The sequence below is a fragment of the Podarcis bocagei genome (assembly GCF_964188305.1).
Source record: "Podarcis bocagei genome assembly, chromosome: 1".
Taxonomy (NCBI): domain Eukaryota; kingdom Metazoa; phylum Chordata; class Lepidosauria; order Squamata; family Lacertidae; genus Podarcis; species Podarcis bocagei.
Window position 1 is genome coordinate 956831 of NC_138125.1, and position 20319 is coordinate 977149.

At 47.7% G+C, this 20319-nt stretch overlaps 1 long non-coding RNA gene across 1 annotated transcript in view; it reads left to right on the top strand.

Annotated features, from left to right (window-relative positions):
- The window catches only part of LOC308588249, a 665218-nt gene that overhangs the window by 231960 nt on the left and 412939 nt on the right, over positions 1 to 20319 (top strand). The window lies entirely within an intron of this gene.

Below are 20319 nucleotides of genomic sequence, written 5' to 3' on the forward strand. Positions count from 1 at the left end.
AGTTGTAGTCCAACAACATCTGGGGACCCACAGGTTGTTTTAGAAGGTCCTTTTAGAAGGTAAGGCCCAAACCAGTGGATTCAGATAGCAAGAAAGGAGATTCCAGTAGGAAGAACGTCTGGACCAGGGGTCAGCAAACTTTGTCTGCAGGGGGCTGGTCCACTGTCCCTCAGACCTTGTGCGGGGCTGGACTATATTTTGAACCCCCCCCCCGACTCTCCACTCCCTTCTCCACAGCACCGGATGAGCCCCGGTGGCTGCTTACCTGGGCCTTGCAAGCTGTAGGGGTTGGTGGTGGTGGTGGTGGAGGGATGATGAGTGGCACGAAAGGGCTGGCTCTGGAGACGGGCTGCTTAAAATGGCGCTCAGCCAACCGTGGCTCAACAAAGCCCAGCCCCCTTCCTCCTCTAGGCAGGGCAGGGAAAAGCCAGGAGGAGGGAGGGAGGAGGCGCTGCCGTGGTGTGTGAGGAGGGGGGGGGAATGGTGCAGCCTGAATGATCAGAATCCCCACACTGATCCACACAGTGATTCCTGGATCATCCTTGGGCTGGATCCAGAAGGCAATTGGGCCGGATCCGGTCCCCAGGCCGTAGTTTGCTGACCCATGGTGTGGATGGCAAGAGCTGTTTGACTACAGGACTCTCCATCCTTGGAGGCTGAATGGCCATTTTAAACTTGGGTAGTCATCTGTCAGGGATTCTTGCATTCCAGGGGGTTGGACTAGATGACCCTTGGGGTCCCTTCCAACTCCAGCTTTCTTTGAGAAATGCCAGGCATCAGCCACATTGCAAGACGGAGTTGTTCCGCCTGGCCTTTGGCCCTGGCCCTCTGTGGAACCCTGTAAGTTCCCTCTTTGGCCCTTTTATCGGCTCATGTGGGACCAACATGGACAGCTGGCCCTGATGAATACTTGAGGTTCCCGAACCCTATGGTTGTAATTTGTGGGCAATCATTTAATTTTATTCTGATTCTAATTTTTAAGCTGAATTTTAATTAATTGTTTGTGTTTTAATGCATTTGATATGTGATGTTAGCCGCCCTGAGCCTGGTCTTGGCTGGGGAGGGTGGGGTATAAATAAAAATTTACTTACTTGCTTACTAAAGCCGCCAGCCCACCCCAAACTGGCTTTTGCTTTGAATGTTCGATTTGGAGCTGCCGCTGGTTCTTCAGCCATTGCATTTGTGTTTTCTTCATTGTCTCCGCTTCTACCCTCCTGGCATGTTCCTTCTAGATGAGCAGCAGGTAATTGCCCCGTAAGTGGTGTTTAGGAAATTAGCAAAGTGCTGAAGTGTCAGAATCAAAGGCGTGCCAGCGCGATTAAGCCTTTATTTCCTCGGCATAATGCAAGCTGGCTCCTCCTGGCTCCTTCTTTCCCGCCGAGTCTGGTGGATTCACACCCTTCCGAGATGGCACCATTTCCTCTAAACGGGCTCCCAGAGCTTTAGTGTGTGCACTGGGTACGAGGCAGCGAGCTTCGAGCAAAATTATAAATCTGGAAGGGGCTTGAGGTAGAAATCTGGAAGGAGAGCAGAGAAGAAACTGGTGGGGAGATGGAGAGCAGGGAACCTCTCCCTGCTGCTGCCTCACTGGAAATCCCTGGTTTGCTCCCAAAGGAGCTTTTCCTGATTTTTATTTTATTTTTTAAAGAAGATGGGTGGTTCTAGGCCAACCCCAACCTCTCTCACCACCAAAGGAAGACAAGTGAACAGCAGAGAACCCGCACAAGCAGCGCTGACACAAAACCCCACATATATTAAGGAAAATAGAAACATCGCCCCCACTCATATTTTTTCCCCTTCACCTCTTTCCCCTATTCTTCCTAATGTCTCAACAAATGAAACCAAATTGTAAAAAAAAAGTTTAAAAAAGAATTGCTACGTGGGAAAAAAAATACAAGAGAGAGATATTGTACATACCTTTGTAAATCAAGAAAATCTTTAATAAAAATACATTTAAATAATAAAAAAGATGGGGGGTGAGGAGCAAATCTGTGCTTCATACAGTTAGTGTGGGGTAACAGGTCTCGTATAATCAACATGCTTAAGTCTAATTAATGCATAAAGGAGTCAACACATAGGGTAAGCCGTCTTGCCAGGTTTAGCCTAGACCTCACCCCCTTACCTTGAGATGAAAGGGGTAATCAAGCCTATTGTTCCCCCCCAATTTGCCTGTGCATCTAAGTGTGTGACAAGGTTTGAGCTGGTAGCTCATGCTCAGACCACATGGCTTTCACAAACCTCTCTTCAGTTCCTCTACCAATAATTCCTATACCAGTAACTGAAATTCCTATGCCAACAATTTAGGAACTTTAACCTCTTTATAACAAAGCCAAGTTTTGCTGCCTGTGAAACTTTCCTGACTGATGCATGGAAAAGCACAAGAATCTGACCTTGGAGGAGTTTGCAAGTAAACCTATTTTTCACTTACCAAACAGGTGGTCTTTCCCTATGTTGGGGTAAGGGGGGAATTTGGGGACTCATTTGAAAGGGAATATTGTAAAGGTCTTACAGCCTGTATCTCCATGCTTCCTTTTGCTGCATTTCTTGCCATTTTAAATCTCTGCTGGGGTTCTCTTACTTGCCCCAAACATGGAGCTTGGCACCCAAGATTTCTTCTGGAAATTTATTCTGAGTAAAGGGCAACAAACAAAGAAAGGAACAGGGAACAAAGAAAGGAACAGGGGTCCCTGATGGCAAGTCTTGGAAGGGGGAGGTCAGCTGTGGGGCTATCAGGAAAACACTGCCCAGAAAGAATTTGGATGTGACCAAGACATCAAGGTTGTGTGTGTTTGGCCATGATACCGTATTTTTCGCCCCATAGGACGCACCGGCCCTTAGGACGCACCTAGGTTTTTTTTGGGGGGGGGGAATAAAGGGGAAAAAATTATTTTCCCCCAGGTGCGCTGTGCTAAGCTCGAAGCTTGGGGCGTGCAGAGCTCAGTGCGCCCCAAGCTTCTGGGTGCACGCAAGCTCTCCACTAGCCCTGGGAGAGCTGGGTCTCCCACGGCTAGTGGATAGCTTCCTGAAGCCTGGAGAGCGAGAGGGGTTGGTGCGCACCGACCCCCCTCGCTCTCCAGGCTTCAGCGAAAGCCTGCATTCGCCCCATAAGACGCAGGCACATTTCCCCTTCATTTTTGGAGGGGAAAAAGTGCGTCTTATAGGGCAAAAAATACGGTATATCAATGGATACACTGGCATTTATTTAGAAGTATTTCCCATAACGATACATTGATATCCTTCCCTCTTCCTTCCTGACTGAGCTGAAAAACGCGGCTTCTCAGGAAAGGGGTCTGGGGTGAGGATTGTTTGCGCTGCTCTTAGCAGGTCACTCTAAGCTCTGTAAAGCCTCGAAATCCTTTAAACGGGGGAAATATGTATTTGAGCAGCCGAAGCCGCCATTGCCAGGCGACCTAACAGGTTTCGCTGTAAGTGCTCCTGTAGATGAGTATCTTCAAAGCGCCGACGTGGCTGCTTGGCAAATCATATTTGTGCACATCAAGGAGAGGAGAGAAAGAGAGAGAGAGAGGCTTTCGAGTCGGCTCCTTCTTTGCAAGTGACTCCAGACATGAATTATGGAAATTGCCTCTCTTGCAAATGCTCCCGCACACGCACACACACACCCTGGGCTATAGCGCTTTGCATAGCCCGCCGGCTGCCTTTACTATTGCAGAGCGTCTCGTCTCTATTGCAGCAAAGAGCCTTGCACAAATCCTGCCTTGCCTCTCTTTGATTTGGATCTGCAAAATATTGTACAACTAAATGATGCTTTTCTTTCCTCCTCCTCTTCCTCTACCCATCCTCCTTCATCTCTCTCTCCTCCATTCTCTTCTTTGTCCTCTTCTCCTTCCTCTTCCTCTCCTCCTCTTTTTGGCTCCTCTACAATCCATTATTGCCTTTGCTGAATGACCACTGATGGATGGAATCCACTGATGCCAAACTCAGTCTAAGGCGGCTTCCATGTGGTTTATGCTGGGGAAAACAAGGGCTCCTTCCTATACTCCTAACTTGCAAATGTTCAGCCTGCTTATGGAAGCCCAGCAGATGGAAGGTGACTCCGAGCCATGAGAATTTGGATGCTCAGCAGAGTGGCCTGGTGAGGCCCCCGCTGCCATTCTGCAAGATGGAACAATGGATGGCATCTGTCTAAGAACATAAGAAGAGGCTGCTGGATCAGACCAAAGAGGCCCATCTAGTCCCGCAGCCTGTTCTGGCAGTGGCCAACCAGGTTCCCATTGTGGGAAAGCCACAAGCAGGATCCATGCGCAAGAGCATCACTCTCCCCTCCTGGGGTTTCCAGTAACTGGAATTCAGAAGCATCGCTGCCTCCGACCATCGTGGAGACAGGGAAGAAAGGGTTTTCTTCTGATTTCCTTTCTCCATCTTTAATTGAAGGCAAAAGGGGTGGGGAGGAGGAACAGTGAAGTTCTGCTCAAGAGTGAGAAAGTTCTGCCCAACCTATCAGAAGTCAGAATTAAATACAGTTAGAGCAAACTCTATGGTATGTGTCACGAATGAGTAAATGGGGGAGAGCATCAAGGAAACTCTATGGGAAAAGTACCCTTGTGGGTTAAGAACATAAGAAGTGCCTGCTGGACCCCTGTGCACATGGACACACTGTTGAGTCTTACGTTCTGTTCGGGATGCGAACGGGGCTCCAGAACGGATCCTGTTCACATCCCGAGGTACCACTGTACAGTGCTTTAAAGAGAGCCAGTGTGGTGTAGTGGTTAAGAGTGGTGGAGTTGTAATCTAGTGAACGGGGTTCGCGTCTCCGCTCCTCCACCTGCAGCTGCTGGGTGACCTTGGGCCAGTCATGCTTCTCTGAAGTCTCTCAGCCCCACTCACCTCACAGAGTGTTTGTTGTGGGGGAGGAAGGGAAAGGAGAATGTTAACTGCTTTGAGACTCCTTCGGGTAGTGATAAAGCAGGATATCAAATCCAAACTCTTCTTCTTCTTAAAAAAATAATGTCTAGGGGTACTCTCATTTTCCTACTCATATTGAAATACTGCCCCTTAGAGGCCAAACTTAGATTCACAAAATCTTTAGGGGTATGCGTACCCCTGCGTCTCCCCAGAACAAAAGCACTGGGGCAGTATATCAGTTCAATAAATAAAATAAATGCCAGGAAGAAGGGGTGTCCCTGTTGCCCCTGGGCCAGATTCCCTTGGGAGGTTGTGGACTCTCCTTCCTTGGAGGTGATGCTTTACCTGCCAGGGATGCTTTGCCTGAGATTCCGGCATTGCAGGGGGTGGGAATGCAGAGCCTTCCAACTCTACAATTCCATAATTCCAAGAGGCAGAATTTCTAGATGACTGTAGCCAGAACAGTTGGTCATGGAAGCGATCAGAGGAGCAGCAACCTTGGACTTAATTCTGAGCGGCAGCCAGGACCTGGTGTGAGATGTAAGTGATTCTATGATAATACCCGAAATGCGCTTGGATGGGTCCAACTGGCCTGGGGCTGGTGGCTTGTCTGTGATGGAAAGCTGGATGTGAGTGCTCTGTCGGCTTCTGCACCTGGTCCTGGCGATGAGATCCTGCTCTTCTGATGTGCATGAGAGGAGAGGGCTGGAAGCAGGCTCTTCCTCCTTGCCATTTGCCCTGCAACCCAGAGGCTGTTTGTGCTGCTTCCTTCTTTTTGAAGCAGCCTGTGGCGCTCTCTGCCAGCCTGACGGTGCCCCTGGCCTGCTATGCCTCCGCTGGCAGCCTGGAAAGTGTGGCCACCTGTGCCCAGTTGTGCAGCTGCCTGGGCCTGCCTGCCTTGCCCAGTCATCTGCCTGCTTCTGATAAAAGAAGAGAAGAACCAGGAGGCTCTGGCAAGAGGGCACCACGCTGGGAGTCTCAGGGCTTGGCTGAGTATCTCTGGCCATGGGCTCAGGGTCGGGGTGTGACAGGGTATGGTTTATGTTGTTTATATGCCACCTTTCAGCCAAAAAAGACACCCCAAGCCAACTCACAACCAATGCAAATGCAAACATAGCAATGCAAATGCAATGGGATGCCATAAAAACCAAACTTGAATCATAGATTTGCAGAGCTGGAAGGGACCCTGAGGATCACCTAGTGCAGGGGTCGGCAACCTTGGGCCCGTGGGCCAGATGCGGCCCAATCACCTTCTCTCTTTTTATATATATATAAATTTTTATTAGTTTTTTAACATACCATTTTCAACAGTAATTAAACGTACTTTTACATCTTATTCAATTTTTTGACTTCCATCAGTCCTGTCTGAAAATTTTCCCATCTAGTCTCTTAGTATGCATTTCTTACTTTCCCTATTATGTTTAAGACTCATAACCAATCTCTCTATCTTTTTCTACTTTGTAACACTTGGTATATTTCTCCTTACAAAACATCTCGTAGTCCTACTAGAGTAATTTGTTGGTTACAATTGCTCTTCAAATAGTTTGTATACTTCTTTCAATCTTCTGTAAATCTCTGGTCCCGCAGGTTTCAAATCCTTCCTGTCATTTTGTCCAATTCTGCATAGTCCATTAATTTCATCTGCCATTCTTCTTTTGTCAGAAGTTCTTCTTGTGGCCCAATCGCCTTCTCAATCCGGCCCGCAGGCGGTCCAGGAATCAGCATGTTTTTACATGGGTAGACTGCATCCTTTTATTGAAAAGGCATCTCTGGGTTATTTGTGAGCATAGGAATTTGTTCATTTCCCCCCAAAGAATATATTCTGGCCCACCACATGGTCTGAGGGACCGTGAACCGGCCCACGGCTGAAAAAGGTTGCTGACCCCTGATCTAGTGCAGACATGTTCAACAGGTCGACTGCGATCGACAGGTCGAAAGTGGGCAATGAATGTCACCCCCCCCCCCATGGCTTGTTTGCCCTGTGGTGGCGGCAGAATGGGGGAAGGAGGTAGGGCGGGAGGTAGGGCGGTGGGTGAACGATGTTTTGCAATCTCCAGCCCCCCGCAAAAAAAGCTCAACAACTCTGGATCACCGCCAGATTTTAAATACTGGGAGTAGACCACAGTCTCTCGGAAGTTGGATGTTCCTGATCTAGTGTAACCCCCTGCAATGCAGGGATATGCAGCTGTTCCATACAGAGATCGAACCTGCAACCTTGGCATTATCACCACCACGCTCTAACTAACTGAACTTTCAAGAGTATTAAAACACTGTTCCATGTCACCCCAGTCTTGGAGCAATGAGAGACTCCAGGGAGTTCAGCTGCTTATCCCTGACCGATGGCCATCCAACCTTTGCTTGAAAACTTCCAAGGAAGGAGAGTCCACCACCTCCCAAGGGAGACCGTTCCACTATGGAACAGCTCTTACAGTACTATCAGAAAGGTTTTCTGTATGTTTAGTCGCAATCTCCTTTCTTGTAACTTGAAGCCATGGGTTCGAGTCCTGCCCTCCAGAGCAGGAGAAAACAATCTTGCTCTCTCTTCCATGTGGCAGCCCCTGAGATATTGGACGATGACTATCATATCTCCTCTCAGTCTCCTCTTCTCCAGGCTAAATATACCCAGCTCCTTCAATCATTTGTCACAAGACTTGCGTTCCAGACTCCTGATCATCTTGGTTGCCCTCCTCTGCACACCTTCCAGCTTGTCAGTACCCTTCTCCCTGTGTGGTCATATGAGAAGTCTGGAGAGCGGCAACACAAGAACGGGCCTTTTTTGTGGTGGCTCCCTGCTTATGGAATGCTCTCCCCAGAGAGGCTTGCCTGGCACCTTCCTTACCTATCTTTAGGCACCAGGAGAAAACTTCCCTCTATAATCAGGACAGGACTTTAGCCTTTAACTATCTGTGACTTTTTAGAAGTGGGCAGGATGTTTTTAATGTATTTATTCCACTTGGTTTTAATGTGCAGTGGTACCTTGGTTTTCAAACAGCTTAGTTCACGAACAACTTGGAACCTGAATGCTGAAAAACCAGAAGGTGTTTCAGTTTCTGAACTTTTTTCAGAAGCCGAACATGCTCCGTTTTGAGTCCCCCCGTGTTTCCTGCTGCGCTGCTCTGTTGTAATTCTAGCCTTCCGTTTCCGATTGCAATGTTCTAAGGTAATATTTGGAGCTTACATTTGGTGCTTTCATTTTTGCTATTTATTTTGTGTTTTTTGTTTTGAGGCTTTTTCAGTTAATTTGTTTTTGTGACTGTGTGGATCCCAATTCAGCTATTGATTAATTGACTGATCGATTGATGGTGAGACTGTGGAAATGGATAAAAGCCCCCCCCCAAAAAAAAAAACAATGACTATCATCAGTGCAGGTAAGAAAAAATTCTAATTTTATTTTTTATCATCTACAATTCTCTTTTATATATTTTATAGTACAGTACATTGATTATTGCTTTCATTTTATGGGCTCGTTAGATAGTAAAATTCATGTTAAAAATTGCTGTTTTAGGGGTTGTTTTTAAAAGTCTGGAATCCGTTTTGCATTACTTTCTATGGGAAAGCGTGCCTTGGTTTGGGAATGCTTTGGTTTTGGAATGGATTAAGTTCGAGAACCAAGGTACCACTGTATCTCTCTCTGCCTGTTTGTTTAGTGGAATGTCACTTTGGGTTCCCCTGGACACGATAAAGTGACTAACAAATTCTAATCATCATCATCAACGGCAGCCTTGCCATGCTTGGAAGTGGAACAGTGATGGATCTTTCTGCAATGGCCGTTGATAGCCAATCAGTACTTTCCATTTCAACACCTTCCGATAATTGCCCTTAAATCAATTTGTTATAAGTTAGGTGCTCATTCCCCACAAAGGTGAGCAAATCAATCCATCAATGTCAAGGCATGTTCCCTGGGTGAATTTGGGGGGGGCATCTCATCCCTCCTGCCGACGAGCGATTTCCCTCCCCCTTGACAAAAGCAGCTCATAAAGCATATTGGCACGATCTCCTGTGTTTCACCCCCCCCCCCCCGCTTGAGCCACTTAATAGGATTCCTGTCCATACGGAATAATTCTGCTGAGCTCTCCGCACAGCCGCCTGGAAAGAGCCTTGATAGCTGCCTCCTTAATTGGTTTCTTTGCTTCATAATATCCGAGAAATAAAAGAGGCAATAATTGATTATCCTTGCTCAAAGAAGTGGCGGCCTGATTTCCAAAAGGCTGCAAGAGGCCCCTTTCTCACCTCTCTCCAGCACTGTGGCTTTGCTTTTCCTGGGTTTGAGCACATCGAGTTTGTGGTCACATGGAGGTGGTGCAGTGAGTCATTGCATCTGGCTGTTCACCAGGAGGGTGGTGGTTTGAGCCCACCCAGGGGCAGCTGGGGGCAGGATCCCTGCATTGCAGGCGGCTTGGCTGGATGAACCTCGGGGTCCCTTCCAACTCTCCAATTACATGATTCTAGGCTGATCGCCGAAGAATGGATGCTTTTGAATTCTGGTGCTGGTGGAGACTCTTGAGAGTGCCATGGACTGCAAGAAGATCAAACCAACCCATTCTGAAGGAAATCAGCCCTGAGTGCTCACGGGAAGGACAGATCCTGAAGCTGAAGCTCCAAGACTTTGGCCACCTCATGAGAAGAGAAGACTCCCTGGAAAAGACCCTGATGCTGGGAAAGATGGAGGGCCCAAGGAGAAGGGGACGACAGAGGACGAGATGGTTGGACAGTGTTGTCGAAGCTACCAGCATGAGTTTGACCAAACTGCGGGAGGCAGTGGAAGACAGGAGGGCCTGGCGTGCTCTGGTCCAGGGGGTCACGAAGAGTCGGACACGACTAAATGACTAAACAACAACAACAACAACAACAACAACAACAACAGTGTGTTTCAACATGGAACTACATTTTCAGAATGGAGAACAGCCTTTCCCAAAGGTCTCATGGGCTTTGAAGACACTCAAATGCAGGACGCAAGGGAGAAATGTGCTAAGAGGAAGGAACACTTGGCAAACCCTCACCGTGATCAACTCCCACCCAGAAACCAATGTCCCCACTGTGGAAGGACGTGTAGATCCAGAATTGACCTCCACAGTCACTTATGGACTCACTGTTAAAATTGTGTTTATGGGAGACAATCTTACTCGGCTATGAGGGATTGCCGAAGAAGAAGACATTTCCTCCACAGCAATTATGCAAGCACAGTCAGGCTTTGCTTCCCCCACCTTTTTTTTTTGGGGGGGGATAAATTTTGTACTTTACCACTCTCACCTTCCTGAAAACATGTTCTCTCCTATGGAAGATTTTATATCAACTGCTCTCCCTCCACACCCAAAACCCCTAGGTTGTTGTTGTTTTCTTTACAGCTCCTTTAAAAAGGTCCAACGTCTTCCATTAATTAAGCAGCTGAGAGGAAGGAGAGGGCACCAACTTCTGAGGACATCTGCTCCACGGTTGAACAGCTCCTACCGTAAGAAAGTCCTTCCTGATGCTTAGTCAAAATCTCCTTTCTTGTAACTTGAAGCCATTGGTTCGGATCCTACTCTCCGGAGCAGGAGAAAACAGGCTGGCTCCATTTCCCATGGGACTTCCCTTCAGATATTTGGAGATGGATATCATAGCTCCTCTCAGTCTCCTCTTCTGCTGCTGCATCACCCTGTGGACTCCGCATTGGGAGTCTCCCTTGCCTTTGTGCTGTGCCACAAGGTACAATGTTGTCCTCAGTGCTATGGAGCATGGATGGCGGCTGAATCCTAACAAGACAAAAGTACTGTTTGGGGGGGACAGGGGAGCAGGTGGGTGTGGAGGACTCCCTGGTCCTGAATGGGGTAACTGTGTCCTTGAAGGATGATGTGCGCAGCCTGGGAGTCATCTTGGACTCACAGCTGTCCATGGAGGCGCAGGTCAATTCTGTATCCAGGGCGGCTGTCTACCAGCTCCATCTGGTACCCTGGATGAGACCCTCCTTGCCCGCAGACTGTCTTGCCAGAGTGGTGCATGCTCTAGTTATCTCCCTATTGGACTACTGCAATGCGCTCTGCATGGGGCTACCTTTGAAGGTGACCCGGAAACTGCAACTAATCCAGAATGCAGCAGCTAGACTGGTGACTGGGAGTGGCCGCCGAGACCACATAACACTGGTCCTGAAAGACCTGCATTGGCTCCCAGTATGTTTCTGAGCACAATTCAAAGTGTTGGTGCTGACCTTTAAAGCCCTAAACTGCCTCGGTCCTGTATACCTGAAGGAGCGTCTCCACCCGCATCGTTCTGCCCGGACACTGAGGTCCAGCGCCGAGGGCCTTCTGGCGGTCCCCCCCCCCCCTGTGAGAAGTGAGGTTGCAGGGAACCAGGCAGAGGGCCTTCTCGGTGGTGGCACCTGCCCTGTGGAACACCCTCCCACCAGATGTCAAAGGAAAAAGCAACTACTCCACTTTTAGAAGACATCTGAAGGCAGCCCTGTTTAGGGAAGCTTTTAAAATCTGAAGGACTATTTTATTTAAATATTTTGTTGGAAGCCACCCAGAGTGGCTGGGGAAGCCCAGCCAGATGGGTGGGGTATGAAGAAGAAGAAGAAGAAGAAGAAGAAGAAGAAGAAGAAGAAGAAGAAGAAGAAGAAGAAGAAGAAGAAGAAGAAGATTCAATAAAACTTTCCCTCCCTGTCCTCCTCCCTTTTCAGAATGAATCTGTACTTTTGCTGGAACAGAAATATCACAAATCTTTTCCTAGGTTCATTGTAACTGCATATTGTTAATTACAAGAATGATGAAAGGGCCTTTAACTAATCATTAAGCAGCAGATCATTTTGTCAATATGTCTCTGAGACGGGGGGGGGGGGAGCAAAACTGCCAAAGACTCTTCTGCGAAGTTTAACGAGCTGTGATGAGATTTGAGATCAATCTGCTTTTCAGAAGAGCAGATGCCAAACCTGAACTTCCTGTCCTTCTTCCAGAAGCCCAAAGGCAAAGATTGATGGAGTCTTATTTGCAATAAGACTAATAATCAGAAATGGACCTTTTAGGCCAGAAAAAGTGGAGTGGAAAATGGCAATTGACTCTGATATGCTTTAATTAGAAAAGGATTCTGGAGCCTTGGTTCCTGCATTGCAGAGAGTTGTCTAGAGGATCCCTGGAGTTTCCTTCCAGCTCTGCAAGTACCTGAAGGGCTGCCCCATGGAAGAGGGAGCAAGCTTGTTTTCTCCTGCTCTGGAGGGAGGGCCTGAACCGCTGTTTTCAACTGAAAATGTCAATGATTTCGCTTCTTCCCTTTCCATCGTTCATTTGGCATATCATAAATCCCTGCATATTTTACATAAGCCAAACCATTCAGTATTGCATTTTTGCATCCATCAAAACTTCTTTACACTGCTGAATTTATCTTAAGGCTGCCAATGCTTTCAAGTGTACACAATTCCCCCCCCCCCCATATATTCAATAAACATTTTCCAATCTTCTTTCTTCTTGTTCTCTTATTCTATATGTTAGATCCTTAGGTTGTGCATATTCCATCAGTTTAAGTTGCCATTCTTCTTTAGTTGGGACCTCGCTCGTTTTCCTTTTTTGGGCAAACAAAACATGGGCCGCAGAAGTGGCATACATAAAGAGCCCTTTTCGACGCCTGGGAATTTCCGTCTGAATTATCCCCAACAAAAAGGACTCTAGTTTGTTTGGGGGGGTTTTTTTTGGGAAAAGTACTTTTAAAATTTTTTTCCAATTCATTGTGGATTATTTCCCAATACTCTTTTACCTTTTTACAGGTTCTCAACATATGGAAGAACGTTCCCTCCACCTCATTGCATCTCCAGCATTTATCCAATTCAGTATTGTACAAGCCTAGGTAAAGGGACCCCTGGCCATTAGATCTAGTCGTGGCCGACTCTGGGGTTGTGGCGCTCATCTCTCTTTACTGGCCGAGGGAGCCGGCGTACAGCTTCCAGGTCATGTGGCCAGCAGGACTAAGCCACTTCTGGCAAACCAGAGCAGCGCACGGAAACGCTGTTTACCTTCCTGCCGGAGCGGTACCTATTTATCTACTTGCACTTTGACGTGCTTTCGAACTGCTAGGTTGGCAGGAGCAGGGACCGAGCAATGGGAGCTCACCCTGTCATTGCGGGGATTTGAACCACCGACCTTCTTATCGGCAAGTCCTAGGCTCAGTGGTTTAACCCACAGCACCACCCGCGTCCCATTTCTTAGCAAGCCTACTCAGAGTTAAATACCACCTGTAAACCATTTTCAAGTACTTCTCCTTCAGTCCTATGCAATTCCCTCATTTTCTATTTCCTCACTTTACCATTCTGATTTCCGAAGGTTCAGAGCTGGTTACAATACATAAAATAAGTTGCCTCTGAAGCAAAGATGCATTCAGACATGGGGATTACTGCCTTAGCTTTCCCTCATTACAATGCTAGGGCTTCTGTCGCAGTTTCCACTGCTCCTTTTATGCTGCTTTACCTGTTGCATTATGGAATTGAGGCTTTTTTGCTTAATATACCACCAGATCACGCAGAAATTCATTCACACCGTTGGGCGTGGTTCACCACCGCAGCAGACATCTTTGAACTTGTCACAACTCTCAGTATGCAGGCAGGCTCCTGTTCCCCCCTGAGAACAACAGGAGAGAAACTCACGCTGGAAGACCGCCTCAAATTTCATTGCATTGTGTGATCCAGGAAAAAAGATGGGGAAATTACAGCACAAATATTCTGCGTGAACAGGGTTGCAAATGATTTCCCCCTTTTTTCCTGGAAGCAATTAAAGTAGGAACGAGCACTAAATGTCTGCGAGATCCCTGTGGATCTTCAGAAGCAGCTTTTACGTCGAGTGTAAGATCACATAAAATGTGGAAATTATCAGGTAAGGAAACGTCAGGGAAATGGAAGGAAGGACTGTAGGCAGCCGAAGGCAGGGCAAGCCAAGCCTCCCTTGCCACGTAACTGGGAAGGCAGTTTGGGAAGGTAGACTCCACAAAATCCACTTTCCGTTTTGGAGAGGACTTTGCGTAATAAAATCCAGAATCACATCTAGACTTTCTGGCCCTCCCTCCCAACCCAGTTTGTTTTTTTCTCTTGAGGAAACTGTGGAAATGCTGTGGGTAACAGGAGAGGATATATTGATTAATATTATCCTTCCTAACTCGCTCCAGCAAGTTTCTTCATACAGCAGAGTGACTTCCCCCTTTTACACAGCAGAAAGCTGGTTGCCGACTCAGGTGAGTCTCTTAAGACTCTGGCTTGCCCAGATCGAGTTGTTCCTGGTAAGACCCCTTGAATCCCTCCTAAAAGAATGAAGACACCACAGTCTTATTCATAAGTAACAAAAAGAAGTTTACCCACGATCAGGCAGAGCACCATGTGATCCCTGAAGGCAGGCTTAAAGTTACAAATACATAGAAATAGGTTTACCCCATATGGGAGATAACCATGGGACCACTGGCTGAGAGCCAGGTGAGTCCAGGTGAAGCAGGAAGCAGAAAAGGGACGAGAAAGAAGGGAGGGTGGCTACGTGACTTGGCCTTTCACCAGGTCTGGAAAGGGTCATGTCCACCTAGTGGTCACATGCCAAGGAAGGAGGCTCCAGCCAAGGTGTAACAGGAAGTTCAAACTGGCTGGACCAACGTTCCCCTGCATGTCTACTCTAGTCAAACAGGGAATGTTGTACTTGACTGCTCCAGTGGATTACATCCCACAGAAACTGCGACAAGCAGCAGAACTCCCAGCATGCTCCAGGGTGGGGTGGCCCCCTTCCCTCACCTGCACAGAACATCTGCTGCAAAAGCACCACTCTGGAGCTCAATGGGACCTACAGCCCAGTCCTATGAATGCTTCCCTAGCTGCACGTCCTGCTGAGTTCAAAGGGATTGGCAGTCCAGTCCCACCCAGGGATGCTTCCCTCTATTTTACAGCCCCCTGCAAAGTCTCCCTTCCACTCCTGCCTCTTCCTGCCCACCTCCTCCCCCCAAGCACTTTCCTTCCTTCCTTCCTTCCTTCCTTCCTTCCTTCCTTCCTTCCTTCCTTCCTTCCTTCCTTCCTTCCTTCCTTCCTTCCTTCCTTCCTCCGCTGCTCCTTCCAGGCTCTGCTGGATAGCCTGCGCCTCCTAGTCAAGTGGTCAGTCAGGGTGGGAGGAAGCAGGTGAGCTCTGAGACCCTGATCTGTCGCCCCAAAAAACCTGCCACGGAAGCACCTGCCTCACTGGGCTCTTGGCTCCAATTCACAGGCATTGGAAAAGAACAGCACTTTCAATTAATTAAATTATTGATGCTTGTGGAAACTTAGAGCTGGGTAGAAGGTCTATTTTACTTAGAGGAAAATCCGCACTCTGGCAGGAGAGGGTGGGAGGGAGAGTTATTTGTTGTTGCTATAAGGCAATTCCGTTTAAGCTTGAAAGGTTTGTATAAAACTGAGCACCACCCTCATTCTCTGCCCAGCTTCAAGTTTCCTGGTGGTTCAGGGCAACAAACAGGTTCTGTGTTCCTTTGAGAAGCAAGACGCAGCGCAGACTGTTGTGGCTTTAGGAAATATGGCGGGTGCACCTATTTGCACCTAAGTTTGGATGGAGAGAGTCACAGCATGGACATCTCCAGGGGCTTCTTCCCCACGGCAGGGCAGCACCAGAGTCCCAGGCAGCTCTCCTCCCCTGCCTTCAGCCAGCCTGCCCAAGATGGGTCTGCCCTTTTCCTCAGCTGTCCCAAGCCTTTTGCCAAAGGCCCCAAAGGATTCCTGTCCAAATCTCCAATCTCTGGTCACAGCTTAGGGCAAGCAGGGAGGACATTTCTCTAGGTTTGCCAGTGGCTCTCAATTGCTCTGTCTTGTTTCTCAGTGCTCTAGAACAGGCTAGCCCTCTTAAGCCACTATTTCTCCCTTCGTATCACAAAAAATCAAAACCCTACCATTAAAAAAGGAAGTGGGGCAAGCTTTTGGAGTCTGCATGCCCCACCAGCCTGACAGTGCCGTTCTGCACCACCACCACCCCTTTCTCTGCCTTTCTCTCATTCTTTCTGTCTTGAGGTGCAGCTACCCTAACGGGAAATGTCAAGGCCATTTGGCGCTGAGCTTTCGAACACTATTATTCCGTGCCAGAAGCAAATGGCTCTCCTAATCAGGCTCCCGCAAGCGCCTGACTGGGATCACAGCAACATTTGCCAGGCGCCCTAAACGGAGGTTATTTTTAGTCCCCAGGAGCCAGAGCACCAATAAGCAATAATGACAAACAACCTTTCTGATGAGAAGCCTGGGAGCAGAAAGAAGACTCGTCCCCAAGGCGTGATGTACCATCACCTGTCTTTCATTGCGGCAAGAATTCTTTGTACTTACAACTCCTGATTTGCATCCCTCTCCAGAGGGGCAGGGAAAGCAGGCTCACCTGTAGCAGGGAGGCCTGGGAGATGTTAGCATTTATTACCTTCAGCTGCTGACCTCTTGAGACTGACTAGTTTCTGGGACACGTGGTCACTTAGGCAATGAGGATCGTATCACTTGGTCACTGTGGTTGTCCGAAGGGCAAACCTCTAGCCTTGGCAGGTCAGCCAAGCTTCTGGGATGGGGAAAATCTCGAGGCGAGACAGGTCATCACTTCACCTCCAGGTCCCAGTCTCTGTCCTGGTCCACAGGCAGGTCAGAGATCATTTCACACCTGACCAGCTTTACTCTTCAGGAAACTTTCAGTCAAGGGGTAAAGGTAAAGGTAAAGGGACCCCTGCAATTAAGTCCAGTCATGAACGAGGCTGCACCTCACAACGGTTGGGAGAAATGTTTTTGCAAAAAATCTCAGAAACCTCATCAGGAGGGCTTTAAACTGACTAATGTGGGGGAGGGAGACAGTGCTCCTGAAGGCAGGAGTCTATCAATTAATGAAGATGATCATCCAAATGTCATAGACCAAATGGAGCAAACAGCACGCGGACCTAGTGGTGGGAGGAAAAAATCCTTAAATAAGAGACACGGGGGAATGATTAATGGACTTCAATGTCTGTACACTAATGCGCAAAGCATGGGAAATAAACAAGATGAGCTTGAGCTCTTGGTACAGCAAACTAAATATGACATAATAGGCATCACTGAAACCTGGTGGGATAAGTCCCACGATTGGAATGTAATAATGGGGGGATACAATCTATTTCAGAGAAACAGACCAGACAAGAAAGGAGGAGGAGTGGCGTTATATGTCAGGGATGTGTATACCTGTGAAGAGATCCAAGATTTAGAACCTCAAAGCCAAAGTGAGAGCATTTGGGTCAAAATTAAGGGAGAGAAGAATAACAGAGACCTCATTGTGGGAGTTTACTATAGATCCCCAAGCCAAACGGAGGACATAGATGATGCCTTCCTGGAACAGATGGCCAAGCATGCAAAAGGAAGGGAGATAGTAGTAATGGGGGACTTCAATTACCCGGATATTTGTTGGACGTCAAACTCAGCCAAGAGCATAAGGTCAAACAGATTCCTCACTGGCCTTGCAGACAACTTCATTGTCCAGAAAGTGGGAGAAGCAACAAGAGGAACAGCCATTTTAGATCTGGTCCTAACCAATGTTGATGACCTGTTTAGTGGGGTAGATGTGGAAGGATCATTAGGCGCGAGTGATCATGCTCTTCTGAAGTTTACTATACAGCGGAAAGGAGCAGCCAAGCATACTAGGACTCAATTTCTTGACTTTAAGAAAGCCGACTTCATAAAACTTAGGGAAGTGCTGGGTGAGATCCCATGGACAGCAGTACTAAAAGGAAAGGGAGTTCATGATGGCTGGGAGTTTGTTAAGAGGGAGATAGTAAAAGCACAACGTCAGGCAATACCAATGAGACGGAAACATGGAAGGTGCCTAAAGAAGCCAGGGTGGCTATCTAAAGAACTTTTAACTGAATTAAGATTTAAAAAGGATGTGTACAAAAAATGGAAAAGGGGGGAAACCACCAAAGAGGAATTCATACAAATAGCCAGCACGTGTAGAAACAAAGTCAGAAAAGCTAAAGCACAGAATGAACTCAGGCTTGCTAGAGAGGTTAAAAGCAACAAAAAAGGCTTTTATGGGTATGTTCGTAGCAAAAGGAAGAACAAAGAAACAGTGGGGTCACTCAGAGGAGAAGATGGTGAAATGCAAACAGGGGACACAGAAAGGGCTGAACTCCTCAATGCCTTCTTTGCCTCAGTCTTCTCCGATAAAGAAAACAATGCCCGACCTGAAGAATTTGGAGCAAATGATTCAGCAAAGGAAACACAGCCCAGAATAACTAAGGAGACAGTACAAGAATATTTGGCTAGTTTAGATGTATTCAAGTCTCCAGGGCCAGATGAACTGCATCCAAGAGTATTAAAAGAACTGGCAGATGTGATCTCAGAACCACTGGCAGTCATCTTTGAGAATTCCTGGAGAACAGGCGAAGTCCCGGCAGACTGGAGGAGGGCAAATGTTGTCCCTATTTTCAAAAAGGGGGAAAGAGAGGACCCAAATAATTACCGCCCAGTCAGTCTGACATCAATAGCAGGGAAGATTCTGGAGCAGATCATTAAGAAAACAGTCTGTGAGCACCTAGAAAGGAATGCTGTGATCACCAATAGTCAGCATGGATTTCTGAAAAATAAGTCATGTCAGACTAACCTGATCTCGTTTTTTGACAGAATTACAAGCCTGGTAGATGAAGGGAACGCAGTGGATGTAGCCTACCTTGATTTCAGCAAGGCATTTGACAAGGTGCCCCATGACATTCTTGTAAAGAAGCTGGTAAAATGCGGTCTTGACTATGCTACCACTCAGTGGATTTGTAACTGGCTGACTGACCGAACCCAAAGGGTGCTCATCAATGGTTCCTCTTCATCCTGGAGAAGAGTGACTAGTGGGGTGCCACAGGGTTCTGTCTTGGGCCCGGTCTTATTCAACATCTTTATCAACGACTTGGATGATGGACTCAAGGGCATCCTGATCAAATTTGCAGATGACACCAAATTGGGAGGGGTGGCTAACACCCCAGAGGACAGGATCACACTTCAAAACGACCTTGACAGATTAGAGAACTGGGCAAAAACAAACAAGATGAATTTTAACAGGGAGAAATGTAAAGTATTGCACTTGGGCAAAAAAAATGAGAGGCACAAATACAAGATGGGTGACACCTGGCTTGAGAGCAGTACATGTGAAAAGGATCTAGGAGTCTTGGTTGACCACAAACTTGACATGAGCCAACAGTGTGACGCGGCAGCTAAAAAAGCCAATGCAATTCTGGGCTGCATCAATAGGAGTATAGCATCTAGATCAAGGGAAGTAATAGTGCCACTGTATTCTGCTCTGGTCAGACCTCACCTGGAGTACTGTGTCCAGTTCTGGGCACCACAGTTCAAGAAGGACACTGACAAACTGGAACGTGTCCAGAGGAGGGCAACCAAAATGGTCCAAGGCCTGGAAACGATGCCTTATGAGGAACGGCTAAGGGAGCTGGGCATGTTTAGCCTGGAGAAGAGGAGGTTAAGGGGTGATATGATAGCCATGTTCAAATATATAAAAGGATGTCACATAGAGGAGGGAGAAAGGTTGTTTTCTGCTGCTCCAGAGAAGCGGACACGGAGCAATGGATCCAAACTACAAGAAAGAAGATTCCACCTAAACATTAGGAAGAACTTCCTGACAGTAAGAGCTGTTGGACAGTGGAATTTGCTGCCAAGGAGTGTGGTGGAGTCTCCTACTTTGGAGGTCTTTAAGCAGAGGCTTGACAGCCATATGTCAGGAGTGCTCTGATGGTGTTTCCTGCTTGGCAGGGGGTTGGACTCGATGGCCCTTGTGGTCTCTTCCAACTCTATGATTCTATGATTCTATGATTCTATGATTCTATGATTCTATGATTCTATGATTCTATGATTCTATGATTCTATGATTCCATGACTCTTGGGTTGCAGCGCTCATCTCGCTTTACTGGCTGAGGGAGCCAGCGTACAGCTTCCGGGTCAAGTGGCCAGCATGACTAAGCCGCTTCTTGTGAACCGGAGCAGCGCACGGAAACGCCATTTACCTTCCCGCCAGAATGGTACCTATTTATCTACTTGCACTGGCATGCTTTCGAACTGCTAGGTGGGCAGGAGCAGGGACCGAGCAACGGGAGCTCACCCCGTCGCGGGGATTCGAACCACCGACCTTCTGATTGGCAAGTCCTAGGCTCTGTGGTTTGAAGACAGGAGTGCCTGGCGTGCTCTGGTCCATGGGGTCACGAAGAGTCGGACACGACTAAACAACAACAACAACGAAGGCTCTGTGGTTTAACCCGCGTCCCTTAGTCAAGGGGTAGGTTGCCTCAAAAGAAGTCTAGAGTTCAGATGTCATGGGAAAGCTGGAAGCAGAAAGGTGAGAGGCACCAGCTGGGGAACCACCAAGGAAAGAAGGCTCAGAGTCTGGGGAGTGGTGGTGGTAGGACAATGAGTGGTCAGAAAGAGAAAAGAGAGCAAACTGTGTGGAGGAGGAGGTGTTAGAGGCTGAACAGGTAACAGGGCTTAGTGAACTG